This window comes from Sceloporus occidentalis, unplaced genomic scaffold (genome assembly GCF_023333645.1).
Source record: "Sceloporus occidentalis isolate IW3139 unplaced genomic scaffold, rSceOcc1.0.p SCAF_4, whole genome shotgun sequence".
NCBI classification, from domain to species: domain Eukaryota; kingdom Metazoa; phylum Chordata; class Lepidosauria; order Squamata; family Phrynosomatidae; genus Sceloporus; species Sceloporus occidentalis.
In genome coordinates this window covers 121,361,185-121,384,702 of record NW_028316984.1, presented here as the reverse complement: position 1 = coordinate 121,384,702, position 23,518 = coordinate 121,361,185, and positions in this window count along the sequence as shown.

Below are 23,518 nucleotides of genomic sequence, written 5' to 3'. Positions count from 1 at the left end.
GAGATATCAGTTAAAAGTGAAAGAATGGTATTGGTGGTGTCAGTGGGATCATTCACACTAGTGTTTTTGTAGTGAGAAGATCCAAGGAGATTCGATGTTGTGATTCTGAATTGAAGTTCACACTGCATTTGCCACGACTGAATCTCTATGTGGCAACTTAACCCTGTTGATGTTCAAATTACCATTTGTATCCATTTAAAATGGAGCTACCATATTGAACATTTTCAATTCTCATTTTTTAAAACCATAAATCAAATGATGTGCATGTGCATCATTCTACTTCCACTGTCATAGTTGGTGAGGTGACTCTACATCAGGACGTACAGTCTACAAAAAACAGTTACAAGTTAATACATGTGTTAAAATTAAAACAATAAGGTAGAACAACACAGGTTAAAATAAGTGTGAGCTAACAATCGTATAATGTCTGAAAACACTTCTCTAAACAGAGTTGTCTTCAACTCAGCTTTGAAGCTGGTTAAAGAAGTGATGGAGCATGCTTGTGTGCAAAGGAGGTTTCATGAGTAGGAGGCAGCAAGTGAAAAGGGGTGGATCCGAGCCAAAGAAGTGGAAATCCTTGGCTGGGATATCAGTCCTTGGTTACCAGACTATCCATGCAGAGCTTGAAGGTCACTAGCAAAAGATTATAATAGGTATGGAAAGGCAGGGGGACCCAGTGGAGGGGTGAGAATAAAGGGGAGATGTGACCGAAACAATAAGCAGACATGATGATACATGCAGCTGAATGTTGAACAGAGATTAGAGGGTGGAGGTGGGAAAGAGGAAGCCCTGTCAGAAGAATGTTACAATAATCCAGTTGTGAGATCACTAACCCGTGGACCAATATCTTTGCAGTGGAAGCCAAAAGAAACGGTCTAATTTTCACGAAGTTATAAAGAAAGAATTGGCATGCCTTGACTGTAGCCTGAATCTGGGGGATCCACAACAAGGAAGAATAAAAAAGAAAACCAAGACTACGGGCTTCTGAACAGGTTGAATACAGATATTATTGACTAAAATAGAAAGGGACAGTTGGGACAGTTGATTTCAGTGGGAAGACAAGCAGCTCAGTTTTTAATCCTCACTGAGGAAATTATACTTGTGTGAAGGTTAAGTATATATCATCTATAGTTCTGTTTTCAGCATTAGAATTTTGCTTAGAATTTAAGAGTGGTGCAGGTGAAGGCATGACATCATTCTGAGTTAAGGATCACTCTGACTGGGGACAATAGCAGATTAAATTAAATTCAGACAGCAGGAAAAGCAAAGTTTAGACATTACTGAAAAGGGTGTTGAAATGGTTATAGCTTGAGGGCAGCAGTAATCAACAAGGAACAAGTTCAGCTGGTTCAAGGATTATTTAGTTTGGTATTTATGTGGGAAGTGGCTGTGAGAATAGACTAAAGTAGAATATCCCTCCATCTAAAGCAAGAGTGAATCAAATGTTCCTCATGGGCCACATGCAGCGCCACAGGCCATTTTTGCTGTCTCTGGGCTCCATCATGCCCCCATCCCCTGTCTAAAAAGCAAGCAAACAAACAAACAAACAAAACATTTATTTTACTACTGGAGGCCTCTAAACTGGAATCATCATCATCATCATCATCATCATCATCATCATCTACAGCAGAGTGTAAATGCTCCAAAACTTAGGGGAAAACTGCAGGGGGGGGGACTAGAAGTGGACTTCCAGCCATTTCTGGTTTCATTTTAATTTTTGAAAAAAGTATTTGTAGGACTGGTATGGCCCATGGACAATCCTGGGATGCTGGTGAAAAATTGGACCAGTAGAAGTTGCCCCTGCAATATAAAGTATAGTTCACTCTGCATAAGCCCCTATACATATTTTTATGAGTATATATCTTAGAGTAGAATTGTCTTATGAATACTTTCAAAAGCGCGGGTATGGTCTATAGTGCTTTCCCCAAATACTCAAAACATTTCAAATCTGTTATCTCAGTGATACATCCTCCCAGTACTATAGGCTAATGCATGTTTTAGAGCAGGCCTGCAAACATATGTAGTACCGGGTGAACCTTACAGCCTTTGATGTGGCTGCAGAAGTGGATGGCAACAAGGTAGAAGTAAAAGGTGGGATGCACCTCACCATGTCGGGATCCCAGCTGGACAACCTCAACCGGCAAATGCAGTTTGTCACCTACACCAACACACTTTTCCATCCCAACACAGCAGATACAGATCCAGGCCACTGCCAAGACCTGTAGATTTTTCCTCCACAACATTGCCAAGATCCATCCATTCCTCTCAGCCTCTACTGCCAAGACTCTGGTCCATGTCCTAGCGGTATCGCGACTAGATTATTATAACCTTCTTCTGACAGGGCTTCCTCTTTCACACCTCCATCCTTTAATATCTGTCCAGCATTCAGCTGCACGTATTATCACATCCACTCACCGCTTTGACCATGTTTCTCCTCTTTTCTCCTCCCTTCATTGGCTTCCCTTCCCCTTTCGCATCTGGTACAAGCTTTCGTTGTTGACTTTCAAAGTCCTCCATGGACTGGCCCCTCCCTACTTATCTGAACTTCTTTCTCCTTACATTCCTACTCGTACCCTCCACTCTGGTAGTCAAGGTCTCATGTCCTAGCGTAGGATTGCCACTGCCCCCTCCCAGATTTGTCCCTTCACACTTGCTGCCCCTTACTCCTGGAACCTTCTTCCACCACGTGCACACCTCATCACTTCTCTACCCAGTTTTAAAACTGAGTTAAAGACTATATTGTTTAGTGAAGCGTTCCCAAGGGTGAGCCCCTCTCTGCCCCAGGATGTCTTGTTTTAACTATCCATTAAGAAGCCGAGCCCTCACTCCAGTCCATCTCCCTTGGTCCAGGCATCAGAGGTAAAGAACTGCTGGACCTGATCCCCTTCTCCACCACCATTCTCTTCTCCCTTTGTGTTGTGTCTTTTTAGATTGTAAGCCTGAGGGCAGGGAACCGTCTAATTAAAAAGATTGTACGTACAGTGCTGTGTAAATTTACAGCACTTTATAAATAAAGGTTAATAATAATAATAATGGGCTGCATGCAGCCCACCAAAGGATTTTGGATGGTCCATGAGAATGTAGAATGACTTGAAGGTTCCTCTGCCGCTTGGCCTTCTCCTTAGGAGAGGGCCATGCAGAGGAGGGAGAGTGAATGCTCACTCTGCAAGGTTCCTCTGCTGATTAGCTTTCTCCTGAGGAGAAGTCTAGGTGGGCAAACACTCACCCCGCAAGGCTCCTCTACTGCCTGGATTTCTCCTGAGAAAAAGGCCAGGCAGCAGAGGGGGAGATGGACAAATGCTTGCCTTGTGAGGCTCTTCCTCTGCCGAACTTTCACCTAAGGAGAAGGCTGGGCAGTGGTGGTGGTGGAGGAGGAAAGGCAAACATTTGCCTTGCAAGGCTCCTCCACTGCTCAGTTGTTTCCTGAGGAGAAGGCTGGGTGGAGGAGGAGGATGGGCAAATGCTCACTTTGTAGGGATCCTCCTCTGCCTGGCTTTCTCCTGAGATGGCTAGGCAGCAAATAGGGGGGAAAGCTTGCCCCTCAAGGCTCTTCCGTTTCTTGGCCTTTTCCCGAGAAGGACAGGCAAGGCTCCTCTGTCACTCAGTTTTCTCTTGAGGAGGGGGCCGGGCAGAGCAGAAGGGTGACGGAATTAATATAAATAATATTAATTATTGTTCATTAATACAGTGGGCCCTTGGTATCCACTGGGGTTTGGTTCCAGGATCCCTTGTGCATAAGAAAATCTGTGGATGCTCAAGTCCCATTAAATACAATGAACAGTAAAATGGTGTCCCTTATATAAAATTGTAAAATCAAGGCTTGCTGTTTAGAATTTGTATATTTTTGAATCCGTGGATAAAAAATCCATGGATATAGAGGGCTGACGGTAATAATTAATTATTAATTAATGTTTAATTAAAACCTATTGTGCCCTGAAGAAGTTTAGCTTATTTTAATTTTGGCTCCTACCTAATACCTCCTACAGTTTTGCAGGTTCGTTTTAGAGGAAGGGATAAGAGATACAGTATGAGTTTTTAATAGATTGTTCTATGCCTATACTTGTGTGGGGGGGGGGTTGTTTTTTTAGTGGCTGGCTGATATCTTCCCTGTCAGTGGGATGTTAGATCTGCTCTGGGTTTTTGTTTTAATCTGGTGGTGTCAATAGCTAGGTTGTCACCTGGTGTGGAGGGTGTCACATTTACGTCTCTTCTTCTCCATTGCTGGGCTTCCTCTCCAGGGAGTAAGCCTGGTGATGGAGTAGTTGGAAAGGGTGCACTTCCCTCTCCTGATCAAAGGGGGAGGAGAGCCTGACCCAGTCTCACTCCTCCTCTGGGGTGTCACCCAGTGCAGTCCAGACCCCCCCCCCCCCACACACACCTCCCCATGATGCCACTGGCTTCATCCACAGTGCTAAACTCTTTGCTCAAAATAGAGACAATCTTTAAAGTTTTGACTGGAGTGGATTCACCACATCTGCAGTGAAACTGGAGCCATCAGCTGCCACTGCTTTCATTGTTCCCTCAGTTGTTTTAAAAGCAGTCAGTGCATCCAACTATGTGCATGTTCCAATGTGAATACAGTGTGACCATGTGTTCATCACTGGTAGGAAGAGTTTCCTTTTTTCCTACAGCTTCCAGCACATTCCCCAAGTTTGCTCTAGAAAAGACAAGGACCATCCAGTCCACCCCCCCCCCCCCGCCATGCAGAAATACACCATCATAGCCATCCTGACAGGTGCTTTCCAACCTCTGTTTAAAGACCTTTAAAAAGGGAGATTTCACCAGATTTTAAGGCATGAAAGGGATCCAGTGGAGAGGAGTATAAGGAGTAACCCATTGTGCAAGTGGATATGAAGCCTTGGGCAGGAACCAAAATTGTTATGAGCAGATATTGATAATGGTTTACATCAATTTTCTGCTGTCAGGAAGCTCTTCTGCTCATACAAGACAAAGTACCCAATTTTTTGCTATTCTCTACTGGCAGAAACCTTTTGAAAAGTGGTTGCTGAGATTTGGGGGATCTTATAGAACAGGATGGAATGTGGTACAGAAGGGCTGAAGTGTGTTTGTAGGGGCTGGCAGCGGAGTTTAGGTTGTCTGCTAGGACAGAACACAAATATTTTCTGTTAGCTGCAAAGTAACCTATGGCTTTCCTGCTGACAGTATGTAGAACTAGTATATTCAGACAATCTGGCCAGATCTCAAGGCCACTAGTTGTTCGATTAACTTGGAGAGGCCATCAGGCAAGGACCACCAACCTGCTGTCTGAGCTGGTCCAGAAGGAAGATGCCACAGCTATTCCAGTCAATCCCATAACAATGAAAATTGAAATGCTGACTTGTGCACTATTAAAAATCACAAGGGCTCACATTTTTTAAAATGGAAATGGAAGTACAGTCCTGGCTGCTTCAGTAGATATACTTCACTTTTGATAGGTTTCATTATATCAATAGTGTTCACATTGTAAACTTAATGATTTAGAGATGCATTTCTGGAATCAAAGGAGTGTGGATGGAGTTCTAGAGGCAATTTAAAAAACAGAACAAAGAACAGCAGGCCAGGAAAAACTCCAGTGGGAAAATTCTCTTCTTTTTGCAAAGCATTGCAGCAAATTAATGGTATGCATATATTTACTAGTCATGGAACATTCACAGCAGTGCTAGTGCAATATTTCCTTCCAGCTGGATTTATCTTGAATATGTGAAATTCTTTGACTTTTTTGGTGTAGGTAGTCCTGGATTTTCCACTGATGCAGATGGCAACTATTCCTAGCCATTGTTATAGTCATAATTGCTGTGGCTGTATTGAATTTAAGGTACTACAAATACAAATACAACTGAAATACAGAGGCAGAAACTAGGAAAAACTTCCAATTTTTAAAGGCTCAAATTTGGTTTTGGAAACAGATTTTTTTAAAAAAAAATTGATGGGTGGGGGATGACTGATTTATCACAACAGATAGCACATCTGGATACAAAGAGCAAAAGTTCTGACTCCAAGAATATGACTTCCCATTTCAAACCCTATCCCCTGTCTTTTTGTGAACTCAGTTCCATATTTGATTTTGTAGTCTATGTATTCTTTTAAAAACAAAACAAAACAAAACAAACAAACAAACAAACAAAAACCTTCTATTCACTTCCTGAAAATAGGGTTTTGGTAGCATGACAAATCCCCATGTAGATCCCAAAAGCTGATGACCAGTTAGGGGATGGACTACTTTCTCTCAGTCTGGACAAGAGCAGCTGACCTCCACAGCAGTATTCTTGAATGTTCAATGTGAAACTCCCAGCTGAGCATCGACTTAGATGAACCTGGCAAAGCTACAAAGCAAAGTGGAAATTGGGAGGACTTGCCAAACTCTTTCAGTAAGATCCAAAGTCCCAAATGTGAAATTCCTGAAGAGACTACACAGTGTCCTCTTTCTTTCTGTGCAAGGCAGTGGATTAGAGAAGCCAACACCTCTATAAGACCAATCATTGTCATTCATTGGTATGCTTTTTTTCTATGTCATTAGCAGATATATTAACCAGAGTTTACCCTTAATTAAGATATGCCCAAGGCTGCATATACACTGAAGAATCAATGCACTTTAAAACCACTTTAATTGCCATGGCTCAGTGCTATGGAATCTGGGAATTTGTAGTTTTGTGAGATATGTAACCTTCTCTGTCAGAGAGCAATGGAGTCACAACAAGCTACAAATCCTAGGATTCCATAGGATGGAGGCATGACCATTAAAGCAGTGTCAAACTGCATTAATTCTGCAGTGTGGCTGGAGCCCAGATCTAGTCATGGTTTGGTCCTACCAGAAAGAGCCTTCAGGGATCCTTCAGCTCATGGATACTGCCTCAGTACTTATGGGAGATTTCTATTAAATCTATGTATAGGAAGAAATTCCTATTGAGCTCTATATGGGAACTGTTGTGTGCCTTCAAGCTGTTTCTGACTCATGGTGACCCTATCCTGTTTTTTTTGGGGGGGGGGGGAGATTCGTTCAGAGGGGTCAGCCATTGTCTTCCTCTGAGGCTGAGAGAGTGTGACTTGCACAGGGTCATCCAGTGGGTATCCATGGCTAAGTGGGTATATGAACCCTGCTCTCCAAAGGCATAGTCCAATGCTCAAACCACTACACTGGCCCTATACTGTATAAGGGAGACCTCACTGGAAATCTAGATAACACGGGGAAAGAAGCAGCGCATCATTTTTCATGTTCTTGGTAGACGGTTCTCAAAGATTCCAGACATGTTGAATAAGGTTATCTCCCATTATTTTAGAACAGCTTACAAAGCTGAAGACAGAGGTATTCTTACTGTGGTAACTCCCATCAGAGAAAACTTTTTTCAACATGGAGCATTCAGAAATGAAAAGTTTCACTATCAGTCTGAACTAGTGTAGTCTGAACAGAACTGTAACTATATACTGAACATATAGATCATCTCCCAAGAGTTGTTCCAAACTGATTTGGAAAATACTTTCAGAGTTTGTCCCATGTTTACCCCATTTAAAAGTATTCATACTTCTTTTTCTCATCACCTTTATTTTAAAGTACTTACCACATACATTTGACGAAGTAGGACCAAGTCTACAAAAGCTCATACTAACAATTTCCATATTTCAGTTTGTCTCAAAAATGCTGCAAGATCCCTTTGCATATCAATCTACTTACTTGGAGTTGCCATGACAAGAGGCTGCATTTGACTGCCTTCAAATAGTTTGGTCTTTCTGAACAATGTCCCTTGAAAGTCATACTGTATCTATCACAAGGTGCTTTCGTTTTTGTTTTTTAAAATCAGATTATGCTCTCCTCTCCTCCCCATTCATTTAAAGCAGAGAATAGCTTGTTACATAAGGAGTAGAGAGGTATGCAGCTAATACAAAAGGAGAAAAGCATTAACATTAGGCAATGGCTTTTAAAAATATAAAAGTGCTTTCCATAATACAAAGTATTAAATACTAATCAGTGAGTGTTGGCATTCTTGGTGGGATGATTTGAGGTTCCATGTCTGGATTGCTTGGCAGAAGGACACCCCTCTCAACCAGTTTCCTCCCCCACCCCCAATAGTTGGTGGCTTTTTGCCATGTATTTCCCCTGGCGTAAAGTAATTATATTGAGTACAGATGAAACTATAGTTGCAACATCTCCTGAAAAGAAAGGACAAATGGCTTATGGGAAGGCATCCAACAACAAAAACACGTCGACAAGAATAATTTCCACTAAGAGTACAAGGGTTAGAGGACAGCAACATTCTGCTTTGTTCAGGTAGTTTCTCTTTGACTTCAAACCTATACACATTACCTTCACATAAGCACTATTGACAGAGTGCCTACTGATACATTACCCCAAAACAGGGCAAAAAATTACATAATTTGCATAAACTTTGTATAGGCTAACTTTGAAAAGAATAGAACCATTTTTGGAATGGCAGAAATAAAGGCTGCAGGTACATTGCAGAATTAATGCAGTTGTACACTGCTTTAACTGCCGTGGCTCTGTGTATGGAATTCTGGGATTTGTGGTTTTGTTAGATATTCAGCCTTCTCTGTCAGAGAGCTCTGGTGCCACCAGAAACTACAAATCCCAGGACTCTACAGGATGGAGCCATGACAATTAAAGCAGTATCAAACTGCATTGATTTTGCCATGTAGCAGCGGCCCAAGTGACCCATGGGCTTGCTTGGTCTGTTTTCCTCATTCTAAATATTGATTGGTGGTGAGCAAATTCAAGGAGAAGCCATTGCAGTCATACAGGGGATTCTTCATACTACTTATTTATTTTATAGCTTACATAAAAAGAAAATGACAAATCTCAAGAGGAGAAGCTTGTTGCATGTAGATGATAACAAAATACTCTCCAAGGGCTTTTAAATCATTTACTTGATATTTTAATACTAAGCATATTTTCATATGTAAAGCTTGTTTTGTTTTTAGTGAAAACTTTTAAATTCTACCTAAACATTAGGGAGAACTGCCTGGCAGTAAGAACTTTTTGACAGTGGGACACGCTGTCTTGGAGTGTGGTGGATCCTCTCCCTTTGGAGTTTTTAAAACAGAAGTTGGATGGCCATCTGTGGTGAATACTTTGATTGTGAGTTCCTGCATGGCAGGGGTTGGACTGGATGGCCATTGAGGTCCCTTCCAAGTCCCTGATTCTATGAAATTATATTGGAAACCACTTTGTATATCAGTCCTGGGAGAAAGGTGGGATATAAATGAACTATTTGGAATGTTTAGTAGAAAACTTGTTCCTAAAGAGCGGAAATTACTAGAACGGTGTTTCTTGATATGAATCAACACTGTTGCCACTATTTAGGGATATTCCTTGGAAGCTATCTTGTTGGCACCTGCATGCAAATAAGCTTCTCCTCCAGAGACTTGTTGCTTTCTTTCCACAAGAAGAAAGCAATGATGGAAGGTTGGGGGAAAGCCTCTTCACTGGTTGATTCAAGCCAGTAAGTACTGCCTGGATAAGGCTACAGGGCTTTTTGTTTATGCACCTCTCCTTTTGATGTATTTCCCCTTCTGTAACAAAGTCATTGAAAGATTGAATAATGGAACAGAATGAAATAGCAACATACTTTATGGAGAGGTCTGTAGGACTTGTGATCATCCTCTGCTTTTTTCACACACCATAAAATAATTAGAGCAAGGCTGGGAAAAGCTACTTTTTGGGTTACAGCCTCCAGAATGCTGCAGCCAAGATGGCTAAGCACCCTGGATCAGAGGCATACTGTTTCTGGCTATAGCACTTTTATTTTTGCCCTGGGCAGCATCCATGGATAGCCATGTCTTTGATATCTAGCTAAACTAATGGCTGTTGTCCAATTCTTCAGACAATAATCTTCAAAGTTAATTATGGGTTGTGTAACATAGGACTTGCTTTTGCTGATCCTAAACCTGCTGTTGTTCAATTTAAGTAGATTTCATGAAGTAAAATGTGTGTTATGGATGAAGTTTTGGGAGAGAAAAGTATTGCTCCAATGAAATATTTTGAAAAAGCAAGATGTTATTTGCATATGAGTATCATATTGGCAGTCAGTTTTCCTTCATGACTGTAAGCTTTACTTCCTGACCAAGATAATATCATAGCAACACCCTGTATTAACTGAAATATTATGGCAACAAGAGTTGTTTACACTTGTTTTATAGCACTTTAAAACTGCTTTATGAATGATGAAACAATTGTTCTGTTTTCTAAAATTAATCGTCTAGGTCTGGAGTGAAGAAGTATGTACTGGTATTTTTTTGGGAGGGTGGAGGAAATTTTTCATTAACCTGAAGCAAAATAAGAGAAATTCATAGTTACATGTAAACACAAGGAATGAAGCTCCAACGTTTGATTTTTACACAAGAAGCACCCTCAGGAAGTTGTAGTGTTCAGCAGAGCAATGGTAAGAAATTGCCTTAAAAAATAACAACCGAACACTTGCATCATTGGGATTTTTTCCGGCTCAAAATCAATCTCAAGCCTTTTCCTCCCTATGTCACATATAAAACATACAGACATACACAGAATATATTTTCCTGTTTGGAAATTAAAAATTATCTAAAGGGGATCTAGGAGAACCAGCATGGTGCAGTGGTTAGAGCATGGTACTATGCCTTTGGAGACCAGAGTTCAAATCCTCACTCAGCCAGGGAATCACACTGGGTGACTTTAGTCAGGTTACACTCTCTCAGCCTCAGAGAATGGCAATAGCAAACCCTCTCTGAAGAAACATGTCAAGAAAACCCCATGATAGGGTCGCCATAGTTTGGAAATGACTTGAAGGCACACAACAGCAGCAATGGAAATGCTATGAAAATAGGTAGAGAGAGCTTTGGTTACACTGTTACCATACATGAGGTTTTTAAAAAATCATCTGCAATTAAAACAAGCTACTTATCAATACTGTAGAAAAGGAGACGAAATAGCTCAGAATATCATGTGATTGACAAAACACTGCTTAGAGTTTGAAAAATGCAAATGTAAAATGTACAGCTACAAGTTCCACCATCACTCAACAGACTCATTCCATCTGGAAGAACCCTAGGGCCCCATTCCCATTGGCATATAAAGCGGATCAAGATGCGGATTATGGGGGCATTGTTCCCATTTGAGTGTGCATTCGATCCTCATTGCGCTGATTTCATTCCCATTGGAATTTGGATCTGATTCCCATGTAATCAATTTTTCCTGGTAAAACCCAAATCAGTGGTGGATAATCTGGGTTAATTTGACTGTACTTTTTTGGAGGTTTTTCCTGCACTTCCCAAGTCTGATTTGGGGCAAATGAATGGGAACGACAAGGGTGTCTGATTTGGGAACTTGGGGATGGGAGGAGCAGTGCTCAAGGGGCTGGCCTGGGGGTGTCACCCGCTTGTTCTCCTTCCTGCATTACTGGCACCATTTCCCCCTGTTTGCATAGCCTTTCCCTCGGTGGAGTGGGAAGCAGGGTAAGGCGATCGCACATGTAGACAAATATATTTTTTTTAAATTAAGCTTTCGATCACCAAGGCGCTCTGTCAGGTGTCCAAACATAGCAAATTGCTACATTGACCTCCAAACGCAGTAAACACATTACACCCCTCTGCAACCTCCTCCCTGCTCCACATTCATAGATCAACGTGTGAGGAGAGCAATTGAACACCATTTTTAACTATTTGTTTTTTTACATGCCTGCTCGATCACCTCCCAAACAGCCCAGGGAGCAATGGGGGAGGCAAAGGGACTTGGGGGATAGAGGCTCCTTTCCCAGAGGGACTCTGGGAAGACACAGGAGAGCCTGGGAGGCAAAGGGACTTGAGGGAATAGAGGTTCCCTTCTCCCTTTCCCAGAGGGGAAAAGCGTCTAAGCGATTGATTGGCTGTGACGTCAAGCGCTTAGGCGCTTGATTGACAGTTGTTTTAAGAAAAAGAGGTTCCAGAAGGGCAATGGGAACAAGGAGCAAAAAAATCCGCTTCAAATTACAACTAAGAAAATTTCAATGGGAACGAGAACATGGGTCAAAAAACCCTGAGTCCGTTTGCACCCTTTCGTAATGGTAATGAGGGCCCAGATTCGAATACGACTCGGAAAAAAAATCCGAGTCAGAATCGCAGCAATATAAGCCCCTTTTTTTGCCCAGTAGGAATAGGGCCTATGTTTTATCCTACAAAGGCTGCTTTTCTATTGAAAAATAGGAACTTCATTTCATGCATTTTCATGTAATGTCTAAGCTGCCACTTAAATTCCTCCTTACTATAGGTAACCTTGTTCATTATTTCTTTTCCTATTATGGACAGAAATTATATTAAATGATTGTGTATGTTTCTATGCATACAATTATTATTATCCCAAATTATATTATATGGCTCCATACAGTTTGGACATTTATTTATACATATTGTAGATAATTTTTTCCTAGTCTTCAGGCTCCCCAAAGCAGCTTATATGGAGCCAATGCAAACAATAAAATCATTGTAACAGTCAGTCTATTGGGGATTTGTAAAGAAAAAAAAATATTACACATAAAAGCAATCATAATAAACACATAAAACATATACTTTAATATATATACCTACATAATTTACATATTACTATATTAGCAACATTACATATCCAATATTCTTAATATCTCTCATCTCCCATCCTCCAAACCCCTTTCCACTATTTATTTATGAAAAGTTTTATCTCTTTCTTTATTCTTCCACTCTTTTTTCTTCTTTTCTTTCTTCACCCTCTCATCCATATAGCCTCTTCCTTTTATCTTTCCACATTATTTCCTTCTCTTATTGATTTTCTTCCTTTTCTTGTTCATACATTTCCCCCTCCACTCATTCCAACCTTCCTTCATCCTCTCATTCTTTACATCACTTTCACTCCTGCGCAGACTCTTTTAATGCTTACTCAAACCTTCATACACTACACATACCTTCTCTAACTTACTTCATCTTTCATACCTACTTCTTCCCTGCCAATACACATCTATTTTTCATCTTCCATATGAACGGTCAGTAGATTGTTGTAACAATCAATATAGCAAAGCAAACTATTATAAGGGTGTAGCTACAGTACTGGCAGAGAGCGATGAGCACATTGTCCCTGCAAATAAAATTTCTACCTGGCAAGTGAATTTTCCCTTCACTTACCAAATGTCTAGCCTTAGAGTAACTTAAAACTTCAGTTGAGCATTTAGAAATACAGACATCCAAAGAAAGGGATCAGGCCAAGGGAATGCAAGCCAAGTTGCCAAGGGAATGCAAGCCAAATGGATGTTTCATTCTTTGCAATGCTACAAATTTGAGGAATGAAGAAAAAAATTATGGGGAGGCAGAATTTTCATTTGGAGGCTCAGTGCCTTCATTTCCCCCCACCGCAGTAGATACACCCCTGCATTTTACTGAATACTAACAGTGCAATCAATGTATAAAAGTCGTAAAACTCCAGTATATACACAGATTGCATTAGAAGAACAGAAGCAATTTTAGTTAAAGTGTTCATGTGTTCTTGAAAATTCAAGTGTGATGAAGCAGCTAAAAGGCCAATATGATCCTATGTTGCATCAATAGGAGGGTAGTGTCCATACTGCGTGAAGTAATAGTACCACTCTATTCTGCTTTGGCCAGACCTCACCTGGAATCCTATTTCCAGTTCTGGGCAATACAGTTCCAGAGGGATATTAGGAAGCTGGAGCATGTCAAGAAGAAAGCGGCTAAAATGGTGAAAGGTCTGGAATTCATGTTCTATGAGGGGCAGCTTAGGGAACTGGGGATGTTAAGCCTGGGAAAAGATTAAAAAGTGACACTGGCTTCTAGTTTGGGCCAGAGCTCATTATAAGCTTTTGGCCCTAGTATTTAAGGCCCTGCTCTTTAACCTCCCCCTGTATTCGTCAGCTCGGCTAGCATGGCATGTACCATCTAGAAATTTAAGATCTGCAGTCAAAGGATCATTGGCAGTTCTACCAACACGTACGAATTTGTCAAGGCTGTGAGCCTTTTAGGATCTGGCTCCGTGTTTGTGGAACAGCCTTCCTTTTCACCTCTGGCTGGAGAAACCTTCATTTTCGATTTGACGGATTAAGTTGCTGAGCATGCCTAAAGTGGCCAAGATGGGTAGTGACTGAGGAGGATTTTGTTTGTTTTTAGCATATTAGTATATTATTTTAGTATTTTATAGTATAGTGCATTGTTTTATTGTTTTGTTTTTATTGTCTATGTTCTGGTGTACCAATCTTTGGTGGAAAGGGCATTATAAAGAAACATCATCATCATCATCATCATCATCATCATCATCATCATCATCATCATCGCAATGTTTAAATATTTGAAGGGATGCCATATGGAGGTTGGAGCAGGTCTATTTTCATCTACTCCAGAGATTAGGGGCTTTACCACATGAGGCTTGTTCTTGCAGCATTTGTCTTGGGGGGAAAATGAAAACATACCACATTCGGAATTGTGTGACTGGGACTGCTGCTACCGTTACACTGTTTTCCTTTAAAGTATTCTTTAAAAGTGAAGAAATAGGGAAGAAAAACTTAATTGGGCTGCTTGGGAATAGTGAGGGGTAGGGGGGACAGGGGACAGTAGGGGCACTGACACCACATAACTGGCAATCTTGCAAGTGCCCCGACAACAACATTTTGCTCCTGGAGACTTGCGCTATTGACAGGTTTTTGATGAGTTTCCTCTGTCAAAGAAATGGGTCACCCTGAAAGTGGTTGGGGGATGTAGTAGCTATGGGTTGGAGTCAGCAGTGTGCAATGCAATAATAATAATAATAATAATAATAATAATAATAATAATTTTTATTTGTATACCGCTTTTCCTCCAGATCAAAGCGGTTCACAACATACAAGCTACATGTCACATGCTATAGCACAAAGCAATACAATACATCAACAGTGACATCAGCGATCTCATACAATTCAACAAAAATCCTCAAAAAACATGTACAAGCAGTCAAAGCCATCAGTTAAGGCCTGTTGCCGCCGGCCTGCCTCTCTCCCTCTCAAGATGGTGGTCGGAAGGAGGGCTCTTTGTTCTTCAGGCGAGGCCTATTGTTGCTGGCCTGCCTCTCTCCCCTCAATACTCAATAAGTATTGCCAAAGCTGTTATTGCTGTGTGTAGTAATCTCCTACAACCCAGGTGTAAAAACTGTGTGTAGTAAGACCCAGAGCAATGGATTCAAACTACAGGAAAAGAGATTCCAACCCACCATTAGGAAGAACCTCCTGACAGTAAGAGCCATTCAACAGTGGAACATGCTGCCTTGAAATCTGGTGAGGTCTCCTTCTTTGAAGGTGTTTAAACAGGCTGGATGACCATCTGTTGGTGTGCTTTGACTGTGTCTTCCTGCATGGCAAGGGGTTAGACTAGATAGATTTTGTAATTTCTTCTAGATCTATGATTCTATGGGGGGAAAAATAAAGATGGTAGCAGGCCAGGTGGCTATCACACTGGATAAATGGAGTTACTTGAAGCACGCAAAGTTGGACAGGATCAAGGAGCAGGGTAGAAATGGTTATCTCAATCACCCTCCTCCTTGTGTTCATTCTTATGATGGGATTTCAGATAAGGGCTAATGATTTCCACTTCCTTGTTCAAAAACTCTGCTTGCTGAAGAGCTTTAAGTGGCATCTTGTACAGAAGACATTCATGCTTTAACATCTTGCGTGAGATCTTCCATGAGAAGAATGGAGTGATATAAACAATGTGAACCTTGGAGATCAGTGGGAGCTAGTCTTTTTACTCCTGACTTGCAATTACGTGCAGGACAGTAAGAACAGCCTTTGTTAGGGCCATATGTTAGCAACCTGCAAAACCATAAAAGAATAAAATAAATTAACTGTACTATAACTTGTAATATTGTACATCATAAAAGCAATCAATTTACATGTTCTGCTTCAAATTTTTGGAATGCTTGGACTGTTCTGTAAGCAAAAGAAGCCACTTTTTGTTTTATGCCAATGTGTCTGTTAGCAAATACCAAATCCAATCTTCTGTTGAATTGAGCAGTGCTGTTCTCCTAAAAGTAAACTGTCTACATATTCATTTTTATGTTGTTTGAATACAGCACAGGAAAGCAAAGAATGTTGTAAGTCCTCAAAAGTTCCTTCACCAAAGAATCTTGACTGAAAGGGATTTTCCTAAGCAATCAAGATATAAAAATTGGATTAGAGCTTGGAAAAGCAGGTAGTAGGGTGTGTGAGATTAGTGGTCTTCAAAAATCTACTGTGGTAGATTTCAGAGACATAGCTGTGTTAATCTGGAAAATCAGCATGCAAAGCGATCTTGTAGCACCTTTGAAATTAATTGAAAGAAAGAAGCTGATAGCATGAGATTTTGTAGCAGGAGATTAAAGTCTACAAAGGCTCATGTAACCAGCTTCTTTCTTCCATACGTCTCAAAGGTACTACAAGATCCCTTGGCATATTAACAAATCCAGTTGGATTTTATTTTTATTTATTTTTTTAAAAAAAGGTCTAACCTATTTTTAAACCAAATGGCTACCACTAATGAGCTAATGAGCTAATACGAGTCAGACAGGGATATGAGAAACCCCATGGAGTCAGCTGGGATAATAACAGAAGCAAAGCCCAGAGTGGTGACTATTTTCATGAGGATACTAAATCCACAGGAACCTTCATTGCTTCCGCTTTCTTCTCAGAAGTACTGCCAATGACATCCCAAACCAAGGCTTTCATAGGTCATAACCACCAACCCAGGCTGTGGACGGTCCAGTCATCCTTTTACTAGATTTTCCTCCTGACAGAAACTCACCCAACATATTCCATTGTTCAAAAACAAGAAATAGGAGTTAACATTTTCTTTGGTAACTTTTCACTTCTTTATAATGGAAAGGACACAGTGCAAAGTGACTCAAGTCCTTCTGACCTGATCGCTAAGGAAAGGAGAATAATAATGACTTGTAACTTAGAGGTAAATAGCTCATTAGTGCTGAGCATCACCAAGGGCTCCATTACATGAATCTTGCTCAGGGCATGCTGAAATTCACTTAAGTGCAAATTTAATCAATGCACTAGGAAAATGGTTTGGCTGCAAATTTCAGTGTGACAGAAGCTACATTCTGCCATTAGCGTAATTAAAACTTGAAAAATATTATGGCATACTGTACAGCCTTTAAGACTGCTAGTCAGCTCTCTGAAGTAGAGAGTTGGCAAGTCTTGATCCCTGAAAAAAAGGCACTCACACAATACAGCTATATCTGAATGAACAGTTATCCTGCGTTTGAATCAAAAGATCTGTGTCCCCAGGCCTTGGTCAATATTGTGTTCAAATTCATCTCAGTGAGGTGAAACAGGAGAAGGACAGATACTGTAGGGTTTTGTTATTTTTTAGTTTGCCATTTCTCTATCTCTGAATCGAGGGAGAGTACTTTTAGTATCCTTTCATGGGAATAAAATGGAAACAATTGACTGATCATACCTTCCACCATTTCACAGATGAAAACTGGGACACATGTGGGCAAACAACATCAGAGTGTGGTCCCTAGAAAAGGCAATAATGCTTGGTAGAGTAAAAGGCAGTAGAAAAAGAGGAAAACTGCTTTACAGATGGATAGGCTCAATCAAGGATGCCATGGCCCTGAGTCTGAGAGATCTGGTGACTGGGAGGTTTCTCATTCATAGGGTTGTCCCTAGTCAGAGGTGACTTGGTAATTGAAAAGAACAGAGCAATTTCTGCACTGAAGTAACAACTGAAGTAAGCTGAGGACAAAGGTGGAGAATGGGATGAGAAGAGAAAAACTGGGACAACAGAGGATTAATCAGGACTTTCCATGACAAATTGGGAGAGTTGCAGCATGCAGTTGCTTGTCCCACCTTGAGAGAAGACAATCATGGGACCTTTATCCACTGGGTGACCCTAGCAGTAACAGTTTCCATCCCTGTGTGGGATTCTAATCCAGGTTTTCTATAGCTCCCACCCTCTCGTCCATATGGGTTTTCAGCATGGGTTCAACTAGTTGTCACATTTGAGACAGAGAGACAGTGTGGTCTAGCAGTTTGAGCATTGAACTTCAACTCTGGAAACTCTGGAGACAAGGGTTTGAATCCTCACTCAGCCATGGAAACCCACTAGGTGACCTTGGGCACATCACACTCTCTTAGCCTCAGAAGAGGGTAAAGGCAACTCCCCCTTCTGAACAAATCTTGCCCAAAAAAACCCTCTTGATAGGTTCACCTCAGGGTTGTTGTAAGTCAGACGTGACTTGAAGGCACACAATAACAAGGAATTTATGAGAAGGTTGTCAGAATTGGCTGAGGACTGACTCTAGATTTTGCCTACTTCATGCTGCAACATTAAAGGGTGACCTTTCATCTTTAATGTTTGTTAATTTGACTAATTTGGTCACTGTTTCATTAGGTACCACATTACATTTGGCTTAGTGGCATTTCATTTATTGAATTGTTTATCTCTTTTAATTTGGTGAATTAGACATTCATTTCATTTCATTTCTGTGCCTCCTTTCTCCCAGAAGGGGACCCAAAGAAACTCGCAAATAAAACCAGTTAAAAACTTTACAATAAATATTTTAAAGACAATTAAAATCAACTAGCTAAAAACAGTATAATTTTTTATTAGTGGCTACTGGGCACAATGTGGACCAAGGGGGCATATACTAATTTGGACATCCTGGATCACTTGTTTGAGACATCACATGAAGAATTTCTTCATGTATATGTGTCTTCACAGCTGTGAAGCAAAAGGACATCTCCTTAGGGTACCGAGAGGCAGACTGTAACAAGATTTAGCCAGACAGTTCCTTCCCCTGTTGTACCATATCTGGAAATCATGGCCCATTATCCCATGCATAGCTTTAATTCAAAGTGCTTTTCCCTTAAATTCCATGTGCTTCAGGTTAGCTGTTAACTTAAATAAATATAAGCTCATATTTAAATACATTTTTGTGGCCTCATCTTCCTTTCTTGGTGGTGTTAGTAGGGGCAAGATCTGATTCTAGAATAGAACATGTCACCTGCCTAGAATTCATTCTGACCTATGTCACAGATCATTAAAAACGATGTGATTAACTTTTATTTTATTTCATTAAAGCTTTGCTCTTTATCCAAAGAGACTGTAGGAGTGGCTTACAAAGTTCAAGATTAATCCTTGCCATGCACTTAAAGTCAAAAACATCCAACAAAAAAGGAGAGAGTATCAAAAGAGAGGAGGAAAAACAAACACAAGAACTTTGTTCAATCAGTTCAGTCATCTGTTTCAGAAACTCTGTTGATGGAGCTGGCTCTATGTTGGCAGGGTTGACGTCACCTCTGTTATGGCTTCAGCAATGCCAGTTGGTAGCTGGAGAAAGAGCGGGGTTCAACTGGCAGCTCATCTGGGTATTACGGAAAATACCTTACTCTATCGCCTGCTTTGGATGGCCTCATTGGCATGGTCCATAAAAGGCAGAAACACATATAACCACATGACTTATGGTATCTTCTTTTTAAAAAACGCTTTCCCCACTTCTGGTTTTATATTAAACCACTGGACAAAAAAGTACACTAAATTAGATCTCAGAAGGGCAATCAAGTTGATGTCAGAACATCCTGCTTTTATTAAAGCAATACTTTACCAGGTGCTGACTCCCCAGCAGAAGACAGAAGGCAGAAAATGAAGTAACAATTAATTGAGTTAGTCCTAAAAGTCTGGACTTGACCAGTGAATATGGGTCCCTTTTATAGTAAAACCATGCCCCACAAAGACCTATACAGTTCTAAATTGGACATCTGGATCTTATCGCATTGGAGAGGATTTCTCCAGTATGATTAATACATCATTTGGCTGTAAGACTCATGGTCAAAGTGAACAACACATTAGAAGTGCATTATCTAGCTTTCCAAGAGTTTGTTGTTTATTCACTGGTAAGCAGGTACAATTCCAACCCTGGCAGTACCAACCATGTCTGAGGAGGGGAGGGTTAAACCTCTCCCCATTAAGCTTACTAAATTCAGACAAATAACCAACATGCAGGAGATTTAAAAAAGGTGGGGAACTTCTCAGGTGGTGTCATCCAGTGTTTGATCTTCAGATCTTCCTATAATATGGTAGTCCCACACTATAATATACAAAATAATATATCCAATAGTAGAATTATGGAAAACATTCTTAATACTGTGCAAACAGTCAAAACAGAGAGTTTGCAGAAGATTAATTTACAATATTTTAGGATTACCTGAAGAATGCTAAATATTCTTGGTTGAACACTTTGCACTGTAGGAAACTACTTTGACATGCTTAGTGTCAAAATCCACCTGTGTGCTGCATCCCTCTGCACTAAACCTCATGTTATCCCAGAGCATCATTTCAGTACCAGGAACTGCTTGGGCAGAGTTTGGAAAAGTTGCAGTGCTCATGCTGGCCTGGGGATTCTGGTAGCTGTACTCCAGAAAAGAAACCAATCAAAGATCTTAATGGTGTACTGAGATGGGTGAAGATTAAGGGCCCTGTCTCAGGCTTTCCATCAATACAAAGCCATCATTGTATTACACCTTCTCATTGCATACTCCTGAAACAAATCAATCCCTACTACTATTTTTCATACACAAGACATGAATAAGCCTAAACTTGATTTGATTAGGGATGCACCCACTCACATATCTAGGAAACAAACGGGAGATGGGGGAAAACAAATAGTTGACTTAGGAAAGTCTTGACTCATGCTGTCTATCCAAAAACCTCTCAGATAAGGAAGTGAAAATAGATGGAAATAGTGACTAGAAGTAACTTGCAGAACAATAGTTTTTGAGCATGTCTTAGAATGTCTTCCGACAATCATAAACCTTCTTTTCAGGGATTAGGAGAAACTAATTCTAAAAAGACAAGAAGAAAAATTATAAAGATTGTATGAATACATTTTTCAATTGGGGTGGGATGTAGGGAGGACATTCTAGGAAATGTAACACAGAAGATGTTCCACCACCAAGGGATGGGTTCTCAGTAAGTGATAAATTCTATTAACTCCATGTGAAGAAATGGAAGTGAATATAGTGATTGTTATCTCCCCATATGTTTGTGTTTTTCTACAGATAGCTACAAATAAATAAGTGTGGGTTTGCTTTTTGTTCCCAGCTTGACAGCAAGTGAGTTTCAGATGTTGTTTATGCAATTTTGCTTCTTCCTTTGGGTCAGTGGTCTGTCGCCACCTTGTCTCTTGCACTACTGTAACAAATTGTCCTGGCCACCCACTCAGTGGAATGAGAAGCTGTAAGCCTCAGATGTTAAGCAAGATAGCATATATATATATATATATATATATATATATATATATATGGGGGGATGACTGTGGCAGGAAATCATTGATATTAAGGCATGATATTAAGGCATCAGCATTCACAAGATTACAGGCACCATAATGTCTACTTCTTTTTATTCTACCTGTGTTTATTGTTTTCTTCCAAATATGTCTATTCTGGGTTCTGCAAGATTTGAACTGATGTGGCCCTTGCAGTATGAAGAAACAAATATCTAATTAGTTACATTTCATATATTTCACAGGATACTTCATTTTCGATGTGACCTGACAGACCAGTTGCAATTGTAGCCCTAAGCAGGTTACACAGGATGCACGAAAAGCTCTTAGCCTCAGGGCAAATGAACTTTATAACCATCTAGTGATGAACATGAAATGATTTTTTGAAATTTAAAGTCAAAATGTCAGTGATAGAAAGCAACAGAGATGCAGTTTTCCTGTCCACATCTGGGAACAGTTCCACCCACCAGTGAGGGTGGGGCAGTTTTCATTCCCCAAACAGGACTGAACATGTAGATGAGCATTAGATCCTTTCCCATCTGAGTTCAATCCTAACTCAGATGGGAAAGGATCTAAATTATCACCTGGTGGTAAAGCTATATGGTATGTTGCAGGACAAACTCTCAGAAAAGAAACATTTGGAACTGCAATATATTTTGAGAGAAAAACTGGTCACCATTCTCATTGACTCACTATGACCAAGATCTCACACTAAAGAGATACAGCACAACTTTATGCTTTGTGGAGATGGACCTTGCTTACACTATGCTATCTCATTACAGAATTACAATGTTGCACAACCAAATGCTCAGCAGAATGCACAACCATGTGAAACCATGTAATCAGTGCATAATGATGTGCAATGCACAACATGCAATATGTTGTGATATACAACAGGACCATAATCATAACTTTGTTGTTGTAAACTTCAGCTGAATATGGATGTTATGCATAGGTCAAATATATATATATATATATATATATATATATATATATATATATATATATCACTACATGTTTAAGACACAAAAAGGATACCAGTTAATGTACTTGTACTTCAGTGGGAACTAGGGTATTAGTTCATTTGAAAATGGCCATGTTTGTCCTGTCTGGAGTTGAGTTGTATAGAGAAAAAGAAGCAGGAATGAAAAATGAAATCCACAGAACTTTGTGGGTGGCCTAGTTCTTCATGCAGAATATTCTAGTATATGCTCATGTCTGCCATGGCTTTGAGAAAGAGCTTTTTTATTTGAAATGCAACAAACTGTCAAGTCAGAATGTTTATATTCTTAAATACTGTATCACATTTCTCAACTAAAATAATGAAATGCATTAAACAGAACACCCAGATTTCTTCTGAGGGTACAGAATGTTACCAATGTCTGTATCACAAAGCCACAGAAGCAAGCAAATGAGGCTACATACATTTAATTTTTGCTGAATATGTTTACTGTAAATGGAACTAAGTTATACATTCATGCAAATGAAAGTAGCCTGAAGTGATCTGTTGCTGTGTTTTCCTTAGTTTTAGTGCATTCAGAAATATCTGTATGTTTATTCAAATGAGAACTGGCATTTAAAAAACAGTAGTCTGTGTTCAAAATATTTATCTGTCTACATATTTGACATTTAGAATTCACTTGCTTAGAGTGTGAAGGTGAATACAAAAAAGTATCATGATCACCTGAAATCATGGCAGCAAGATACAGATTTATTTAATACCATGGTACGTTTCCACTCTGCCACAGCATCATATGACACTTTGAATGGGACACTGGACTTTTCTAACATATTTATAACAATAAACAGGTTTACATCACCACTGTGCTATTTTAATTAATTAGAAGTCTATCTTCTTCGTATCTTTGTACTGCACACTTGTTCTTCAGTTTGAAAAATGTTACCAGGAAATACCTTGGTAACAGAAAGCAATACAGATTTTCAAGGGGGAAATTAAAAAGCAAACAGAACTACAGTTGTGTTCTCTTAACCAAGTATAGCAAAATGCTGATCTTTACAACTGTCACTTTCATTCTGCTTTCACTCAGGACCACACCAAGACATTTTGGTATTAGAGACAGAGAATCTCAATGACAGCAATAATGTAATAATAAATAGTGAGCCACTTGCTATATTTTAGTTATATCTGGACTCTGGCTGCTGAGGTGGCAACGTCTCTCTGCCTAGTGATAGAACTTGCCTGCACTATCTCTTGCAAGATCTCTTATTCTAGTGTTCCTCTTTATTAATGTTTCACATTATTTAAGCTTGGGAGGGGGG